The following is a 20,582-nucleotide window of genomic DNA, read 5'->3' as shown; positions in this document are numbered from 1 at the left end:
TCTCTCTCTGTCTGTCTGTCTCTCTGTTTAACAGTGTGCTTTCCTAGAGATACTGGCTTGAGCTGTCTGCTGGCATAAGCTCATTTAGTTTCTGAGTTCTGGGGAAGAAACTAAAGATAGTTTTAGGTTGTGCTGTCAAAGATGCAATATATCTACATTACCATTGTATAGATAAGGCCTACCAGACACCATATGTCTCCTTTCTGTGCTGTGATAATGGAAAAATTGGTGTCGTTTTATCTTCCTTTTGACTGCAGTCTCTGGGTCTTGATAATTTTTTGCCTTATTTCGGGGGGCCAGATTGGGAAGCCATCTTCAGACAGGCGTTCCAGCTCCACATGAAGGGCTGGGGCTGAAACCCTGTTGGAAAAAACCTAACACATGAGTTATTAGTATATATATACATATGCACAAAACAAGTCTGAATGAAATATATATATATACACACACACACACACACACACACACACACACTATTTTTCACCCTATAAGACGCACCAGACCACAAGACGCACCTAGTTTTTGGAAGAGGAAAACAAGAAAAAAAATATTCTGAATCTCAGAAGCCAGAACAGCAAGAGAAATCGCTACGCAGCGAAAGCAGCGATCCCTCTTGCTGTTCTGGCTTCTGGGATAACTGCGCAGCCTGCATTCGCTCCATAAGACGCGCACACATTTCCCCTTACTTTGTAGGAGGGAAAAAGTGAGTCTTATAGAGCAAAAAAATATGGTATTTCTTGATTTTTAGATGATGCACCCAGATTTCATGCGTCTTTGAACACTGATGATGCCTCTTGCCTCCTCTCAGATGGAGACCATGATGGATGGGCATGTGATTGGATGTAGAAAGTAACCTACTGCAACATTTACATTTGTGGCTCTGCCCACTTTTGACTCTGGCAACACCCACCACTGTTTGGCAGCGTTTCTACAGCCAGTGGGCCTTTTCCTCTGCCAGCCAGCCACGGCAGATGATGGTGACGAGGGCAGGGAGCTGGCTGAGAGAGAAGGGCCATTGTTTGCTACGCTCCCCAACTTCGCAGTCTGAACGATGTGGCTAAACCTGTCTGGTGGTGTCCCAGCTGAGTCAGGCAGCAAAGCAGCAGGTTAGAGGAAACGCTGGTTTCATGGTGGTTTTCGCAATACATGGCAGGGCTTTGCTTGCAAAAGTGTGCGCTGGATGCTCAAACTAGCAATTATGGACTCAAAGCCAAAGCCAAGATTGAAGGGGGGAAAGTACAAGGAATTTTTGTTCTTTCCATGGGAGGAATGTTATTTTTCATCTTCAGAGGTGAACCATGTGTTTACGGCTAGCTATATAAAGCAAGCAGCTTCAGCATTGTGCACAAAGATCATAACCCACTGTTTTTGTGATGGTGCTGCCATCTCAAACATGCTCCCTCTCCCACCCTGATAAGGCCTGTCCTACTTCTTGTGTTGCATTGACACCACCACACCATAGTTTTTCCAAACTTCAAAATCCGATTGTGCCAATACATTTTCCATAAATGTTCTGATAGTGTTCTGGATTGCGGTGAGAGGGGTGATAGCTTAAGCACCAGTATTCATTTTATGAATTAAAGCTGTTGTATGTAATATCTATGTAATATATCTATACATACATACATACATACATACATACGCACTGTATCTATCTATAGTGTGTATTTCAGATTCTGCCATGGTTGAATATCTTGATTCTGAGTCCCAAGATATTTAGGCTATGCCTAGAGATGTTCCTTGATACCAGGCTGCTCATCAGGCTGCAGTGGATTCCAGTGCTACAATGTGGTCTCTCCCATTTTCTACTTGTTGTTTAGTCGTTAGTCGTGTCCGACTCTTCGTGACCCCATGGACCAGAGCACGCCAGGCACTCCTGTCTTCCACTGCCTCCCGCAGTTTGGTCAAACTCATGCTGGTAGCTTCGAGAACACTATCCAACCATCTCGTCCTCTGTCGTCCCCTTTTCCTTGTGCCCTCCATCTTTCCCAACATCAGGGTCTTTTCCAGGGAGTCTTCTCTTCTCATGAGGTGGCCAAAGTATTGGAGCCTCAGCTTCAGGATCTGTCCTTCCAGTGAGCACTCAGGGCTGATTTCATTAAGAATGGATCGGTTGGATCTTCTTGCAGTCCATGGGACTCTCAAGAGTCTCCTCCAGCACCATAATTCAAAAGCATCAATTCTTTGGCGATCAGCCATTTTCTACTAGGGTGTCATAAACCAGAGATGTTATTTCAGTCCACAGTAGACCGTGAATAGGACACACTATTTGGCTCTTTGCCTCTCCCCCAAACAGTTTGCCTCTTTTCTCTTCCCCTGTTTGCAACCCACACCTTCCTTGGCACTGCTTTGAAAAGCAGACAGCAGTTGTTCAATTACGCTGCAGCCTTCTGGTGCATCCTGCCTTGGCAGAAAGAGAAAACCTTGCAACCTGCCCACTGGCATCTGTGTAGCAGGCAGGCGGCAGTTCAGGCATCCTCCTGAAACTGAGGTTGGATTAGCAGGTGGCAGAAGTGGCCAGGAGTTGTATCCAATACACCGCCTACGTGCCTTTTGGGAGCCAAGACCTTGTGACAGTTATCTCTGTCTTTTGTAGACCATTGACTATGAGAATGCATTCTGCGAGGAGTTGCTATTCAAGACAGCCCAGTGGGCAAAGAATGCTTCAGTCTTACTGCTAGTGAGCCTTGGCTGGCAATCAGGTACCCAGCTAATTCTGTGCCAACTGGGCTGGTTGCTGGTGAGAATCTCAATCAAATTTAATGTGCTGGCTCTTGCCTTTCATACCCTGTATTAGCACACGGAAGAGAGCAGTGTTAGATAAATGGCTCCTTAAACAAAGGTTGCAGCTGACAACATGCAGTGTCTCGTTGCCATTTTGGGGCAGGGTGGCTCTAAAGTCTTATTTTTCCAACGATGGACTGACTGTGATTGATTCTCAGTTAAACATCTGGCTAGTTCAGATGACAGCCTTGAGCTCAGTTCAGAAATTTGAGAATTTAATAAAGAGGAAAAATCACTTGATCTAGGGACAGTCCATATACCGTATTTTTTGCTCTATAAGACTCACGTTTCCCCTCCTAAAAAGTAAGGGGAAATGTGTGTGCGTCTTATGGAGCGAATGCAGGCTGTGCAGCTATCCCAGAAGCCAGAACAGCAAGAGGAATTGCTGCTTTCACTGTGTAGCAATCCCTCTTGCTGTTCTGGCTTCTGACATTCAGAATATATTTTTTTCTTGTTTTCCTCCTCCAAAAACTAGGTACATCTTGTGGTCTGGTGCGTCTTATAGAGTGAAAAATACGGTATCTGTTGTCCGATTCCAACCTCGTTTTTTCTTTTTATAATATTTTTTATTAATTTTAGCATATTAATTATCATACATACCACAAAATTTCATATCTTATACAATCTTTTTGGACTTCCATCGGCACCTCTGATGATCCACCATTCTTATCATTTCTTCTGCATTTCTTAAATTCATATTGCCTTTAATTATCTTAACTAACAATCCTCCTCTTTATCCATTTTTGCAATAATTCAAATAATTCACCTAATTCACCTAATTCACAGGCTGCCGACCTCTTTTTTTCTTAATGATGACTGCTCCTGCTCAGTCTGCACAGAGAAAGCATTTTGCTTCCAGAAATTCACTCTGATTGTGCAGGTAAAATATAGGATAGAATTCCACAGGATGAGTTATTAGTGTGTGAAAACTGTCCAGATCCAATGATCCCCAGGCATTGCCCTCCAGATGGTGGAGATGCCAGGTGCCATCCTGGTGCCCAGGCATATTCACTTGGTCACAAGTGGTTGAAAGCCAGGTGCAAAATGTGCCTGGCTAATTTTGAACACTGGGGCATCTCCCTGCATGAGTCAACTCACCTTCTAAGGTGACCTTCCCCAGCTTGGTGCATTTGTATGTTTTGGATTGTAATTTCCATAACTTCTTAGAGGTGCTGGCTTGGGCTGATGGGAGTTGTAGTCCAAAACACCTTGAGGGCACCAGGTTGAGGGAGGCTCTTATAAATTGAGGATATTGAGACCTCTAAGGTAAAGGTAAAGGGACCCCTGACCGTTAGGTCCAGTAGTGGCCGACTGGCCAAGGGAGCCAGCATACAGCTTCCAGGTCATGTGGCCAGCATGACTAAGCCGCTTCTGGCAAACCAGAGCAGCACACGGAAACGCCGTTTACCTTCCCACCGGAGTGGTACCTATTTATCTACTTGCACTTTGACGTGCTTTTGAACTGCTAGGTTGGCAGGGGCAGGAACCGAGCAACGGGAGCTCAGAGCTCACCCCGTCGCTGGGATTCGAACTGCCGACCTTCTGATCAGCAAGTCCTAGGCTCTGTGGTTTAACCCCCAGCGCCACCCGCGTCCCAACATTGAGACCTCTGCTCGAAGATAATTTTGTCTCTTGAGGTTCGATTGCCAGCAAGGCATCCTCAACTATTTGCTTTGGTTCTGTGGAGTCTCCACTGCACTCGCCCAAGAGATTCAGCAGATTTTCTCGCTCAGGGTCTCTAGATACCTTTGAAAAGGCCTGTCGGTTTGGAGGGCTGTGCCTTTGTTGATGCTGTTTAATGTTTAACAAGTCTAATGTTTGCTTTATTGTACGGAGTTTGCACATTGTTCCAGTTGATGTGAAGAGCCGACTCATGCAGTTGTGTAAAGGCCGGGTGTAAATGATTTAAATGCACTTTTACAGCCAGGCCTTTCCCACCACCATGCTTTTCCTCTGGGGAAGTCCCTTCCACCTCCCTGTCATTTCATAGAAAATAAGAATAACAGCAGCAGAGCAGGAAGGGGTGGGGGTATTAGCAGCTGGGGAGGGAAAAGCGGGTTAAGCCATAGAAGAGGAGAAGGGTTATTGTACCTGCAAAGCTGAAGGATCCAGCATTGCATAAGAAGTTTGAGCTCTGTGACATATTGCGATTGTCACAGTTGGGGTGGTTTCTGGTTTTTCTTTTTGCTTTTTTATGGGGACAGAAATAAAAGGAGAGTGAGCCATACCACAAACTGTTTCTAAGATCATAATGCAGTTTGAAATGAAGGGGAAAAAACAGAATAAAGGCTGGTGAGCCAAGACCTTTTAGAGCTAATATGTAAGTTGATTGTGGGTTTTTTTGTTTTGCTTTTGTTCAAATGTGGTTGCTGACTGAAGTGTAGCACGAAAAAGAGAAAACCCAGCAATGTGGTTGACGCTATCGCATGGAATATGAAACCAAACAATTACCTTTCCTTAAGAATGATGGGGCGAAACAAAAACATCGTCGTCGTCTTAGCTTTTGCATAAATAATTCCAGATGTTTCTAATCTGTCCGTACATTGATGTAAAATGTTGTGCCTGGGGGGGGGGGGGCGCAGGCACTGTATGGCAGCTTTCCCCCAAGCTGGTGCCCTCCCATATGTTTAGGACCAGAACTCTCTCATCAGTTGGAAGTACAGTGGTACCTCGGGTTACATACGCTTCAGGTTACATTTGCTTCAGGTTACAGACTCTGTTAACCCAGAAATAGTGCTTCAGGTTAAGAACTTTGCTTCAGGATGAGAACAGAAATCGTGCTCCGGGGGCGCGGCAGCAGCAGGAGGGCCCATTAGCTGAAGTGGTGCTTCAGGTTAAGAACAGTTTCAGGTTAAGAACAGACCTCCAGAACGAATTAAGTACTTAACCCGAGGTACCACTGTAGTAGCCCACAACATCTGGAAGGGGACCAGGTTAGCAAAGGTTGCTTTCTGGAATGAGTGTATCCGAATGCAGGGCTGGTGGGCAGGGTGTGTGGAAGCGAAGAGATGAACACTGATAACCAGCCTTGCCTGCAAGCAGCAGAAAGCAAGTGACAGCTAAAGACCAAGTTTGTACAGTGGTACCTCGCAAGACGAAAAACGCGCAAGACGAAAAACGCGCGAGAGTTTTCCGTTTTTTGAGTCGTTCCGCAAGACGAATTTCCCTATGGGCTTTCTTCGCAAGACGAAACGTCTTGCGAGTTCTTCCTTTTTCTTAAAGCCGCTAAGCTGTTAATAGCCGCTAAGCCGCTAATAGCCACTAAGCCGCTAATAGCCGTGCTTCGCAAGACGAAGAGACTCGCGGAACGGATTAATTTCGTCTTGCGAGGCACCACTGTATAGAGGAGGTCTCACTTTGTGTCTAGATTGTACCATGGGTGAGAACTCACTTGACGAAATAATCCTCCATGCTAAAGCAGGTTCTTGCCAGGAAGAAGGCTAGGCTCAGACTCTTCTTCTTCTTTGCTGGCTAGTTTTCTCTCCGTAGGCATCTTTCTGTGGGGTGAGGATCCTTCCATCCCAGGATCACCCTACCTGCAGAAGTGCAGATGTACAGACCAGGCAGGAATTTGCCCCCTCTACCACAACTAGTCTCACTGGCAATATTCAAACTGCCAAGGTGGTATGAAGTTGTGATGAAGACTCTTGTCTTCCAAGAAGCATCTGGTTGGCCCCATGTGAAAACAGGATGCCACTGGCCTGATCCATTTGGAGAGCCAGTGTGGTGTAGTGGTTAGGAGCGGTAGTCTCGTAATCTGGAGAACTGGGTTCGAGTCTCCGCTCCTCCACATGCAGCTGCTGGGTGACCTTGGGCCAGTCACACTTCTTTGAAGTCTCTCAGCCCCACTCACCTCACAGAGTGTTTGTTGTGGGGGAGGAAGGGAAAGGAGAATGTTAGCCGCTTTGAGACTCCTTAAAGGGAGTGAAAGGCGGGATATCAAATCCAAACTCCTCCTCCTCCTCTTCTTCTTCTTCTTCTTCTTCTTCTTCTTCTTCTTCTTCTTCTTCCCATGTAAAAATGGTAAAGGTAAAGATAATGGACCTCTGGACAGTTAAGTCCAGTTACAGTTACAGTGATACCTCTAGTTCATAGCTGTCAACTTTTCCCTTTTCTTGCAAGGAATCCTATTCGGAATAAGGGAATTTCCCTTTAAAAAGGGGAAACGTTGACAGCTATGCTCTAGTTACGAACTTAATTTGTTCCGGAGGTCCGTTCTTCACCTGAAACTGTTCTTAGCTAGAGGCGTCCTTTCGTTAATGGGGCCTCTTGCTGCCGCTGCGCCACCGGCACACAATTTCCGTTTTCATCCTGGGGCAAAGTTCTCAACTCGAGGTAACTCTTCCAGGTTAGCAGAGTTTGTAACCTGAAGCGTTTGTAACTCGAGGTACCACTGTACTGCACCGGTGTGCTTTTGAACTGCTAGGTTGGCAGGAGCTGGGACAGAGCAATGGGAGCTCACTCCATCACAGGGATTCAAACTTTTGATCAGCAAGCCCAAAAGGCTCAGTGGTTTAGACCACAGCGCCACCTGCGCCCCATCTACACTTCCTATCTACACTTGTGTCGCAGGCAGACTGAGCTTTGGGACTGGGAAACCAGAGGCAGGATGGCAGAAGAAAGGGAGCAAGAAAGGGAGGAGGCTAAGAAATAGGAACCCAAGATAAGGCTAGATGGGGTGACAAGAAGCTCTGCTCTGGAGGTAGGGGGGATTGAATATTAGTAGAAGAAGCAGGAAAAGGTGGGAGCAGTTGGACCAAGAAAAGCAAGAGCCTAGGAAAGGGTGATGCACAAGGCATGTAGAAAAGAAAACGGAGAAGGATTTTAATGTTTTTAATATCTGAAGGAAGATGCAAGGTTGATCAGCTGCAATTTCATGGCGGCTGTCATTTCTCCCCTTATAATAAGCAGAACTGTGATGAATGGACAGGCTATGGCATTTGCGTCGCTGTTGCTTTTTTAAAATTAAGAAAATGAGAGCAGTCTGGCCAGATCAGACCAGTGCAGCCTCCTGTTTTGTGTCTTCTGAGGAGCCCACAAGCTGAGCTCGAGGGCAATAGCTGTCTTGCACTTTTGCCACCTGCCTGAACCCCACACATAGCTAAGTGTGCAGTGACACACAGCGTCTGAACATAACTAAAAAGACTGGCATATGTCAGCCTCAGAGATAAGTTAGCAAAAACTACCTGTCCACAATGTTTTGTGTTATTTTATTGGCACAACTATCTTTGGATTCCTTTGTTACAAAATGGGGTGAGCAGGGAAGGAAAGAGGCACGAGGAGACTGAGGGACATTGGGGCCTGAGATGGAATAAAAAAGTAAAGGGACCCCTGACCATTAGGTCCAGGTGTGACCGACTCTGGGGTTGCGGCGCTCATCTCGCTTTATTGGCCGAGGGAGCCGGTGTACAGCTTCCGGGTCATGTGGCCAGCATAACAAAGCCGCTTCTGGCGAACCAGAGCAGCGCACGGAAACGCCGTTTACCTTCCCGCCAGAGTGGTACCTATTTATCTACTTGCACTTTCAAACTGTTAGGTTGGCAGGAGCAGGGACTGAGCAAGGGGAGCTCACCCCGTCGCGGGGATTCGAACTGCCGACCTTCTGATCGGCAAGTCCTAGGCTCTGTGGTTTAACCCACAGAGCCACCCGCATCCCGAGATGGAATAGTGAGTGATAAATCAAAGGACTAGAAGCTTAAAGACATCATTGTTGAATGCTGGACTCGTCTAACCATGCCAAGCTTCCAGAATGAAGTAATGAGTAGCTTCCATGTAATGTATACATTATGTGCTCAGAAATAGTTTTTTGGTCCATGCACTCTCTTTAATATTAACCCAGCTCTTGAGACATGTGATCTGTATTGTACTTTGAACCTCTCTACGCTGTTCACTCATTGTGTGCTTGGGCCAGTACCAAGTGGTTACACAGGGCCTTTTTTTTAATCCTTAGAGATGGTTTCCTCCCCGAAGACTGTAGGAAATACTGTCACATAATTTCCACCGCAAACCAGCTTTCCTTTATGTTCCTCAGGAGAAGGTGAGCCAAGTTCTCCAACTAAGGAAATGAACAAAATACCCCAGCCTTTTGTACAGGGAAGTGACTCTTATCTAAGTAATCCAGCAGGAATATTTTCTGCCTCCTGAAAAGGCCCTTTGAGAGTGCATCCGCTAAGAACATTATCACAAATCGAGCTTTGTTATACTCTTGTGGTATGCTGTGTGCTAGCTGGTGTGATCCACCAAGCTTGCTCTTGGTGAATTGATTTGCGTGGTTGGACACTCCTGCATCAATGACAATGTAGACATAACACTGGCTCCTCCATGGAGGCTCAAAGATTCAGAGCCATCCGTGGCTCACATGCTTTCTGCTCTTCTTGAGAGGAGACTTCCCCCTTGCTCCTTTAACTCTGCTTTTAGGGTCCTTCCACACTGGTGTTTTAACTGGGGTAAGACTTAGCTAGGATTCCTATCTGGAAAACCAGTTTGAAACTGCATTTCAAATTCTTGTTAGTCTGAACCATGGTTTTTATGTACCCTCCAACATTTCTCCGATGAAAACAGGGGCATCCTATTCAATAATAACAATAACAATAATAAATATTTATACTCCACCCATCTGACTGGGTTGCCCCAGCCACTCTGGACAGCGTCCAAGATCTAGAAAAACATAATAAAACATTAAACTTCTTTTTTTAAAAACACACCTCCCCTATACAGGGCTGTATTCTAAAGGTTGTATTTATCTCTTTGGCTCGGGGATCACATAACTCAATACCCTCCAACATTTCTCCAATGCAAATAGGGATGTCCTAAGGAAAAGTGGGACTAGGATCAAATCAGAAACTGGGGCAGCTTCTGTAAATCCAGGACTGTCCCTGGAAAATAGGGACTGGCCAGTATTTCTTAACTGTGATTAAAGTAGGAGAGAGGGAGGAACTAAGTTGGGGGGGGGGACTACATGATCCTACAGCTCCCAGTCTCTTAATCTCATGTAAGAGGGAGTCAGAATTGCTTCTGTACTTGCCTTTGGTAGCCAGGAGTTAATTTTAAAGGAGTGGGGAGCGGTATGTAAAGAGGAATCTTCCTGTTTGATGGACTGAACCTTCATGCAATCTTTGCTTGTTGCTCCAGATGATCTGCTACCCTAAATAGGAGGTTAGAGAGCTCATGCCTGTTCTGGCAACCCTTTACATGAAATGTGGATATTAGCAAGGGAAATCTACCCTGCAGATAATTAAATATGCTTTCTGGGCAGGAAAGGCTCAGAAATTGCTAATAAAACCAGTGATATGGTTGATGTGATCCCTGGAAGTGAAAATGAGTCCCTAGGCTGTGGTGTATGTGCGTACATAGGGCTACAGCAAATTGCATAATATGCCAGGATAGAGCAAATAGACACTGAAAAGCATTTTGAGGGGGAAAGGCCATTGCTCAGTGGTACAACCTGTGGTCCACAGATCACCAGCAGCCCAGGAGCTTCAACCAGGTAGTCGGCAGCGTGTTTGTAAAAAATGCAATTAAAAATCTAGCACAGTGCATTGCAATTGCCACAACAGACAGAAGAAGTAGTCCACCAAGACCCTCAGCAGTTTTCATGTGGTCCATGGGTGGAGGGAAGTTTGGAAGCATAGCTGTCAACTTACAGATTTGAAAATAAGGGACCAGCAGCCTCGAAAATAAAGGATCAGAAGCCAAAATAAGGGATTTTCCAAGCACAGGTATGTTCAACTTCTGAGCCCATCCAAGCCAAAGGCAGAAAGCCCAGCCAGCAGCCAAACGAAGCCTCAAGCCTCAAGGAAAACCACCGTCACCTCTCTGCTGGGAAGCGCTGAGCAAAGGCGAGTCCCCAGGCAATGCAGCCGATTTGATCAGCACAAGGCATGCAAGCTCCACCCCCCAGTCGTTCTTAGACTCCTTGTTGGGTGAGCAATGCAGCCAAGCAACACAGTTGGAGCCTCCCTCCTCCCTGGCCGGCAGGGAGGGAGGGAGAGGAGCTGCTTCCTTTGAAACTCGGGAGATTTAAGGGACATCATCAATAAGGGACAGCAGTGGGACACGGCGCTGGGATAAGGGACTGTCCCGCCAAATAAGGGACGCTTGACAGCTATGTTTGGAAGTGCTGCTGTAGATAATTCTGAGCTCTAGGCTGAGACCAGTGATCTGATTTAGGTGTAAGGTAGCTCCCTGTGTTCCTGTTCGTTTGTCAGAAAACATAACCTGAGTTGACGCCGATCTGTGTGTCAAAATGCTTGAATCCGTCTTTGTGTGTGTACCTTGCTTTAGGCCAGGGACTTTAAGCATAACCATTTGCAGAACAAACCTCTGGTGCAGAAGGGAAATCTCAGGAAACTGGGGAAAGTCATGGCAGGGAAGTAAGAAGAACACAACAGGAATCTGTTGCCAGTGGGCTGCCGTCAGACTTCTGTCAACTTTCCTTGCCAGCTGTTGCTGGCATCTGTAATGCTATGACTAATTCTTCAACGGCAGTTCTCTTCGAGGACTGTAGCTTTCTCCTCAAGGAAAGCTTCTCTTACATCCTTGAGATGCAACATTGGAGTCCGGAATAACCTGCAGCCCCTCTTAATGAAATAACACTCTTCCTTTTTTAAAAAAATGATAATAATTACCGTCTGGCTTGGTTCATCTGTGAACAGAGTTTCCCAAGCTTAGGCACATTTTTCTGAATATAATAATAATAATAATAATAATAATAATAATAATAGTTACATTTTAGTCTTTTACACACACACACACACACACACACACACACACACACACAGCTTACATTTAGAATACAACAGAGTAAGAATTGCATACCCACAATGATGCCCCCATTCCCTTTGTGTCTCTGCGAGCCACTGTTCTGTGTCTGCAGCAATCACAAAAATGTTTAAAAGTACCTTTTTAAAAAAACCCAGAGTCCTTTTGTTGGAGGTAATTCAGAGGAAAATTCCCAGGGGTCAAAAAAGACTATTTATTTATGTATGCTACTACTGTGGCCCATGTTTTGTTAGCCCAATAATGGAAAACGAGCGAGGTCCCAACCAAAGAAGAATGGCAACTTAAACTGATGGAATACACACAGCTTGCAGATTTAACATATAGAATAAGAGAACAAGAAGAATGTATGTTTAAAGAAGACTGGAAAATGTTTACTGAATATATAGGTGAAAATTGTGTTTATTTAAAAACGCTGGTAGCATGAAGATAAATTCAACAGTGTAAATAAGTTTTGATGGATGTTTCAACGGATTACTGAATGGCTTAGTTCATGTAAAATATGCAGGGATGTATGGTGTGCAAAATGAACCATGGCAAGAGAAGAAGGGAAGTCATGGATTTAAGGTTGTTTAAATGAATATTCTGAAATGTAAATTAGAAAATTTAATTTTAAAAAAATTAAAAAGAAAAGCGGCAATCACAGATAAGTGCTTCATGCAGAGAAGCAACGGACAGCCTCTTCAGAGGGCAGTTCATTCTGCTGAGTCTCTACATCAGGAGTGATGGGATGATCCAGTCATCCGCATGGCAGAAATGTGGTAGAGCAAAAAGTGAGTGGGAGAAGGCAAGGCCAGAGCACTAAAACACGTTGACACCAAGCGGGTGCCGCCTCTGTTGGTAGGTGTTTGGGCCTCTCAGGAGTTTGAAATTAATGAATGCCTCACGGCAAACTAGTGCACACCAGCACACAGTCTGAAAAGCATTGCTGCTGCCTGTCCTCCTTAGCTGCTTATTGGTTTAATTAATACTCCGGGTACAAAATGCAACTCTTCCACAAACATCTGCAAGCGTCAGAGCATCAATTGGTTAGTTGGGTCTCTGTCTCTTGTTGCTGGGGGGGGGAGTTTGTTAGGAAGACTTTTTGAAAAGGTAAATTGAACGGGTAACATGAAAGACACAGGGATATCTTTATCGTGTTGTGATCCAAATAATTTTGTGGTGGGGGAGAAGGATATACATCTGCACCTGCTGCCCCCATGGGTCCTTGCCTCACCTTGCCTCATGGGTGGGCAAGGTGTCACAAGTGGTCGACCTGCAGTGACAAAGCACCGTATTTTTCGCTCTATAAGATGCACCAGACTACAAGACGCACGTAGTTTTTGGAGGAGGAAAACAAGAAAAAAAATATTCTGAATCTCAGAAGCTAGAACAGCAAGAGGGATCGCTGTGCAGTGAAAACAGAAATCCCTCTTGCTGTTCTGGCTTCTGGGATAGCTGCGCAGCCTGCATTCGCTCCATAAGATGCACAGACATTTCCTCTTACTTTTAGGAGGGAAAAAGTGAGTCTTATAGAGCAAAAAATACGGTACATAAGCTGCAGTCTAGCACATGTTGAGAATGGGCAGAAGTTGCTCTTCTGCCAGACACTAAGGTATCCCAAATGGGGGGGGGTGTCACCTGGTTTAGCCATCGCGCTAGAGCGCCCCCCCCCCATTCTCCCATATCTGTGACGGACTTCCATTCATCCACATGTGTGTGGGGGGGGAACCCCAGCACTTCGATCCGACATTGCAGCAGGCCAGATTTGCCCACTGTCTGTGAAACTGGCCACTCCAGTTTCTACCATCAGGAATTAGCTATAGGTGAATTTGGGAGTTCTGTAGGTGTGGGAACCTATGAATATCCAGATCTCTGGGGTTGGAAGCTAATGCGTTTATGAGGAATGACGCACAAGAGAGACCTTATCCCTCAAAGGGTCTCAGCAATATACAGTCGCGTGAACCCCTCTGCGCAGCCACAGAGCATCATAAAGTAGCCAGTGTTCACAAATGCATGTTATAGTACAATGCTTAGAGCTGCTGTTGCATCCCCCCCCCCCGCTATATTGTAGCCCTTTAAAAACTGGCAAGCATAAATAGCAGTCAGTTGTGCTCCAGCTAGAAATTGATTTCATTGGCGAGCTGTTCAGAAACTTCTGCTGCACAGAAGCTTTAATTTCCAGCATGTTATCAGCACTGTCAGATCAGGTTAAACAAAAGCTCCGTTAACATGGATTTTCTAAAACCAAACAAAAAAATAGAGAAGGTTGACCGAATTGTCACAATAAGAGAGCAGGTAGCAAGCAGTAAGGCTCCAGGTTTGAATCTGCGGACAAAATGTGCGAATCCATTTGTCTTCTTTATTGCCGATCTATTTGGGTCAGCACTCCTTGGAGTTTGACACAGGGTTGAATCAGGCCAGATTTGTCATGGCACAGTTGATTAGCCTGCTGGTTAATGTATGTCTGTATTTAATTGCCCTATATCAGTGAGGCATGCAAACCTTCCCACGCACTCGATTCTGCGCTGGGTGCTTGCTTGCTTGCGTGCCTGCATTGCTGTCAAAGAGGCTGCAGGGTTTTTTTCTTTTACACACACAGCTGTAAAGAGCCAGTCTTTGGGAGAGGCGGAGAGGGGGCGCTTACCATTTACCCGCAAAATGACTACTGTTATCACGGGGCAGAATGTACGCAGAGGAAGAGAGCTTCGTAAAAACAGATTGGAGTGACTCTTCAGACACTTCCAGGCGGGGCTGAGAGATACCTGCAACCCTGCAAAGTCAGTGTAGGCAGTGCTCATCTAGACCAGGGGTCAACAAACTTTTTCAGCAGGGTCCACCGTCCCTCAGACCATGTGGTGGGCTGGACTATATTTGGAGGGGGAGGAATAATGAATGAATTCCTATGCCCCACAAATAACCCAGAGATGCATTTTGAATAAAAGGACACAGTCTACTCGTGTAAAAACACCAGGCAGGCCCCACAAATAACGCAGAGGTTCATTTTAAATAAAAGGACACTTTCTACTCATGGGACACGGGTGGCGCTGTGGGTTAAACCACAGAGCCTAGGGCTTGCTGATCAGAAGGTCGGCAGTTCAAATCCCCACGACGGGGTGAGCTCCTGTTGTTTGGTCCCAGCTCCTGCCAACCTAGCAGTTCAGAAGCACGTCAAAGTGCAAGTAGATAAATAGGTACCGCTCCGGTGGGAAGGTAAACGGCGTTTCTGTGCACTGCTCTGGTTCACCAGAAGCGGCTTAGTCCTGCTGGCCACATGACCTGGAAGCTGTCTGCGGACCAACGCCAGCCCCCTCGGCCAATAAAGCGAGATGAGCGCCGCAACCCCAGAGTTGGTCACGACTGGACCTAATGGTTAGGGGTCCCTTTACCTTTACCTTTACTCATGTAAAAACATGCTGATTGATTCCTGGACCATCTGCAGGCCAGACTGAGAAGGTGATTGGGCCGCATCTGGCCCCCGGGCCTTAGTTTGCCTACCCCTGATCTAGATGGACCAACAGCCGGGGGGGTAGCAGATTTTGGCGTTGCACAGGGCACTGCTGAAATTTGAGGTGCCAAGGTCCACAACTGGCCCATGGCATTTGGGCACCTGAGATGAACCACAAAATGGAAGCTGGGGATGGGGCTTAAATCCATTCCTGGACCATGGCAAATCCTGGCCATTGCAAAAATCAAGCTGCCTCCTATTTGAAGTCAACCGATCAATCATTTTATTTGTATGCCACCTTTCCAAAGTTAAACCTATGCTCAAGGTGGCTTACAATGTATAAAAAACCCCACATAGCTACAAACATAAAAGCAGTTATAAATAATAAACAAAACTTCAAAAAGTATACAACCAAACTGAACAATTTCCACATAAATCCAAAATAAAGATACAAAAAAATTAGTATCAAGAGCAACAGTACCCCCTCCAACAAAAACCCCTCAACAGTGCCCCAACCCAAGACGAATAAATAAGCTGTTTGCATGCATATTTGAAAACACCTCAAAATGTGCATCCCATGCAAAACAAACTGGGTTCTGTTTCTTGGTCATGCCATGGCAGAGAGGAATATTTGATACCAGGATATATTCATTATAGGGCACTTGCAAAGAAATGACAGGTTCCTGTCTTAGAGATCTTTCAGCCTATGTATTGTCAGTGGGAAGGCCACAGCCACAAATCAAGGAATGGCAACTGATTCATAGCTGTCAACCGTCCCTTATTTGGCGGGAAAGTCCGTATCCCAGCGCCGTGTCCCGCTGCTGTCCCTTATTGATTATGTCCCTTAAATTTCCCGGGTTTCAAAGGAAGCAGCTCCTCTCCCTCCCTCCCTCCCTGCCGGCCAGGGAGGAGGGAGGCTCCAACTGTGTTGCTTGGCTGCATTGCTCATCCAATAAGGAGTCTAAGAACGACTGGGGGGTGGAGCTTGCATGCCTTGTGCTGATCAAATCAGCCTTGTTGCCTGGCGACTCGCCTTTGCTCAGCGCTTCCCAGCGGAGAGGTGACAGTGGTTTTCCTTGCTGCATCCCCTTTGCGCTGTGGGAACCACCGCTTGAGGCTTCGTTTGGCTGCTGGTTGACTAAAATCCCTTATTTTGGCTGCTGATCCCCTATTATCGAGGCCGCTGGTCCCTTATTTTCAAATCTGTAAGTTGACAGCTATGAACTGATTGCTGGAAGAAATGGAAGGCGCAAAAGTAGCAGGCACAGGATCAACACGTGCAAATATGAGGCATTGTGATAATAACTGACACATCAAAGTTGCTTTATGGTCCCTTTCATTAGGACCATAACTATAGTATACTCGCATTGCTGGGCAACTCTGCCCTGACTTCATACAAATCCAGGATTGTGAAGAGCACTACAGTTCCTTCAATGGAGGCTGCATGATGACAGTCTTACATTTTTAGTTTATAGGAAGAAATTTGAGAGTGCTGATACAGACTCTTCATGGTTGTATCTGTAGAATTTCTGCAGTTCAAAGCTCCCCCAGCCCTTGTGAAGTAGATCACTTTTATGGTGCAGGAAACATTTGCAGATGCAATATATATATATATATATATGCATGGGTGTCTCTGTGTTTTGTGGAACAGCCCTCCCAACACTGGTTGGCAGAGATGGGGCCATGAGAGAGGCTGAGTATACTCCATGTCAGTTCCCAGCTGTCGTCTGGGCCCTCTGCCAGTTACCAAGCTTGGTTACGACAAATTTAAGCGAGCAAAGGGTGATCAAAGGTGATCTATTTCTCAAGAGAGCCCAGTCCCCGGTGACTCAGAAGTCTGGGCAAACAGCCAGAGTTACTGCTCCCAGAGGGCCCCTTCCCATTTCCTCCAAAGCACAGGTATTCTACCCAGAGGACTTTTTGGGGAGTTGGCACAGCGAGGAGGCACCAACCCTCTAAGCCACATTCTAACAGCTCTTTAGTCGCTTCTGGGTCCTGGAGCAACTGCATAACCTTTCATCTCTGTCCCTTAATCCTCAAGGGGACTTAAAGGCCTGTGGAGCAGAGCTGAATTGAATCCAGCATTTTGAAATGCCAACACTTATCTCAATAGTTTGTACTGTGGCATCTAACTCTACAGCCTAGCTTGGTCAAGTGGAGTGGAAGAGCCCAGTTACCTCCCGTCTTCTGAATTAACCTTTCCTTGCTGTATCTTTTTGGTTGCCTTGAGAGAGAACGCATTTCATTTTCAGCATCAGATGCCACTGGATGTATTTCCAGATAATAATAATAATAATAATAATAATAATAATAATAATAATAATAATTTATTATTTATACCCCGCCCATCTGGCTGGGTTTCCCCAGCCACTCTGGGCAGCTTCCAACAGAATATTAAAATACAATAGTCTATTAAACATTAAAAGCTTCCCTAAACAGGGCTGCCTTCAGATGTCTTCTAAAAGTCTGGAAGTTGTTTTTCTCTTTGACATCTGGTGGGAGGGCATTCCACAGGGCGGGTGCCACTACCGAGAAGGCCCTCTGCCTGGTTCCCTGTAACTTGGCTTCTCACAGTGAAGGAACCACCAGAAGGCCCTCGGAGCTGGACCTCAGTGTCCGGGCAGAACGATGGAGGTGGAGACGCTCCTTCAGGTATGCTGCAAATCTTTGTTCCCACCCCACTACCCTCTGTGTGGCAGATGGTTTGCCATGAATGCAGTGGACTCTCCTCCTTCACTCCTTCTTTTTAGTAAGCTGGGGCAGCTAACCTGGCTTAGCATTACATCCATACTGGAGATCATGGTTTGTTTCACCCCAGGCAAACCAGTCTGTTGAGCCATGGTTTGTTCTTGACTTACCTGCCGTGGTTTTGAATGGAAACGGACCATATTTTCTAGGTTGCATTCAATGTTAAGTGTGAGGACCACGGTTTGTTGCTCCCATAGGCTAAAGGGAAAGAGTGAAATGAATCGAATCCCAGCACTATGGTTTTCTATGAGGACTGAGCGATCCAAGCTGCATGTTACTCTGACACGTATATAGGTAATGGGAGTCTACTGACCATGAGGAAGAAGCTGATCCTATGGAAGGGATTGGAAAGAGAGGGGCTAGCAGGTAAAGTGGGTGCCTTTCCCACTTCCCATTTTTACTTGCTCCCCAGAAAGTGGAATTTCCACCTTTAAAAGGCTCACCATGCTCTACCTTCAGACCTCTCTGTCTGTCACATGTAAAAGCTATGGTTTCCCCAGTAGTGATATATGGAAGTGAGAGCTGGACCATAAAGAAGGCTGATCGCCGAAGAATTGATGCTTTTGAATTCTGGTGCTGGAGGAGACTCTTGAGAGTCCCATGGACTGCAAGAAGATCCAGCCGATCCATTCTGAAGGAAATCAGCCCTGAGTGCTCACAGGAAGGACAGATCCTGAAGCGGAGGCTCCAATACTTTGGCCACCTGATGAGAAGAGAAGACTCCCTGGAAAAGACCCTGATGTTGGGAAAGATGGAGGGCACAAGGAAAAGGGGACGACAGAGGACGAGATGGTTGCATAGTGTTCTCGAAGTTACCAGCATGAGTTTGACCAAACTGCGGGAGGCAGTGGAAGACAGAAGTGCCTGGCGTGCTCTGGTCCAGGGGGTCACGAAGAGTCGGACACGACTAAATGACTAAACAACAACAACAACATCTGTCACATATAACTTGATTCTCAGAGTTTTAACAAGCAGGTAGGGTTGTCCTGGCTATTCTTGAGGGTGAACCAACTTGGGTGTCCTGTTCTTCTTTCCCCCCCCTGGGATTTTCCCCCTGGGATTTCCCCCCTGGGGTTTTTCTATTTTTTGGTGTGGCCAAACAGTGTGCCAGAAGTTCCCCGTGCCAGATCTCCTATATCCTTCCGAATTTTAGTACATATTGTTTCACATTCTTCATACTTAGGGCTTGGAAAGACAGGAATTAATCATGATAAGCTAAAACTGGCTCCCTCTTTCCCCCAGTGCCTAACAAAAGATAGCTTCTTCAGTTTCTGTATTAAATGCGTATGTTGAGTGTATTTTTAACAGCGAAAATTAAGCCCAGCTTTTGAGAATCCTCACTGATTTCTAGGATGGGTCGGCTCGGTTTAGTTTAAAGGCACTAGGGACTGTGTGCTTACCTTCTTTACTGGAGTTCCTTCCAGATTTCATATGAAATATTTTTTTTTATAATAAAAAAAAACCCAGACCCAAGAGTATTTACTCTGACGTTGTTGCAACTAGTTTCTGAGAATTACAATTGCTATCAAGCTGCAGTTCTGTGCATACTAAATGGGGGATAAATCCCTTAAATTAACTGGGACTTTCTTCCTAGTAAGCTTGCAAAGAATTTCATTTTAGGAAAATGTCCAGAACCTAGTACACACATCTCATAAGCTGCTGCCATATCACAAATGAAACATGGCAGAATCTGACTTGGCATGTCATACATTTGGGTTCTACCAACAAAGACTAGCTATCTTACTCAACATTTAAACAATGTGAATTTCAGACCATGGGAATCTGGAAGAATACATAAACATATAGAGTGGTACTTCGGGTTAAGAACTTAATTCGTTCTGGAGGTCCTTTCTTAACCTGAAACTGTTCTTAACCTGAAGCACCACTTTAGCTAATGGGGCCTCCTGCTGCTGCCACGCCACCGGAGCACGATTTATGTTCTCATCCTGAAGCAAAGTTCATAATCCGAGGTAATATTTCTGGGTTAGCGGAGTCTGTAATCTGAAGCGTCTGTAACCTGAAGCATCTCTAACCCGAGGTACCACTGTACTGGGCACAGACATTCATTATAAAAAATCATTATAAAAAATCTAGCAGTGACAATTTGTGCCTTTTGAAGTTTAGTTTAACAGTAAGGTAAAGGTAAAGGGACCCCTGACCATTAGGTCCAGTCGTCACTGACTCTGGGGTTGCGGCGCTCATCTCGCTTTATTGGCCGAGGGAGCCGGCATACAGCTTCCAGGTCATGTGGCCAGCATGACTAAGCCGCTTCTGGTGAACCAGAGCAGCACACGGAAACACCGTTTACCTTCCCGCCGGAGCGGTACCTATTTATCTACTTGCACTAGCATGCTTTCGAACTGCTAGGTTGGCAGGAGCAGGGACCGAGCAACGGGAGCTCACTCCATCTCGGGGATTCGAACTGCCGACCTTCTGATTGGCAAGTCATAGGCTCTGTGGTTTAACCCACAGCACCACCCACGTCCTTGCTTAACAGTAGGCCTGTGTAAAGTGCATTGCAAAAGTACAATCTGGAAATCACAAGATCGTGAATGACCATGGCCAGGCTCAGTTTATCCAGGAAGGGGTGCGGTTGGCATGCCACTCAAACCCAGTAAAAAGGCATGCCAGTGACTGTTACCACCTGAGCCAGATCAGCTTCAAGTCTGTGGCTTCAAGGAGCATGCAGTCCCTATTTGTAGATCCAGGGCCTATTTGTAGATTATCCTGCAGGCAACAGAATTCTGGCTGAAATCCACAGTCATGCAATTTGCAGGATGTGTCTTGCTGCACAATTTCCTCCCAATGTTGTTGTAAGGGTAAAGTAAGATGGATGGTCTGCTTG

At 45.9% G+C, this 20,582-nt stretch overlaps 2 protein-coding genes across 2 annotated transcripts in view; one reads left to right on the top strand and one right to left on the bottom strand.

Moving 5' to 3' along the window:
* The window catches only part of SHB (SH2 domain containing adaptor protein B), a 160,252-nt gene that overhangs the window by 77,829 nt on the left and 61,841 nt on the right, over positions 1 to 20,582 (top strand). The gene's annotated exons all lie outside the window — the stretch shown is intronic.
* The window catches only part of LOC309332179 (stimulated by retinoic acid gene 6 protein-like), a 198,113-nt gene continuing 192,383 nt past the window's right edge, over positions 14,853 to 20,582 (bottom strand). The window contains exon 19 of the transcript XR_014152059.1: positions 14,853 to 14,936. The gene's annotated coding sequence lies outside the window, so the exon portion shown is untranslated. The remainder of the gene's footprint in view (positions 14,937 to 20,582) is intronic.

The sequence above is a fragment of the Podarcis erhardii genome, assembly GCF_964252035.2.
Source record: "Podarcis erhardii genome assembly, chromosome: 17".
In the NCBI taxonomy this organism is placed as follows: Eukaryota; Metazoa; Chordata; class Lepidosauria; order Squamata; family Lacertidae; genus Podarcis; species Podarcis erhardii.
This window is presented reverse-complemented; position numbering and strand designations above follow the sequence as displayed.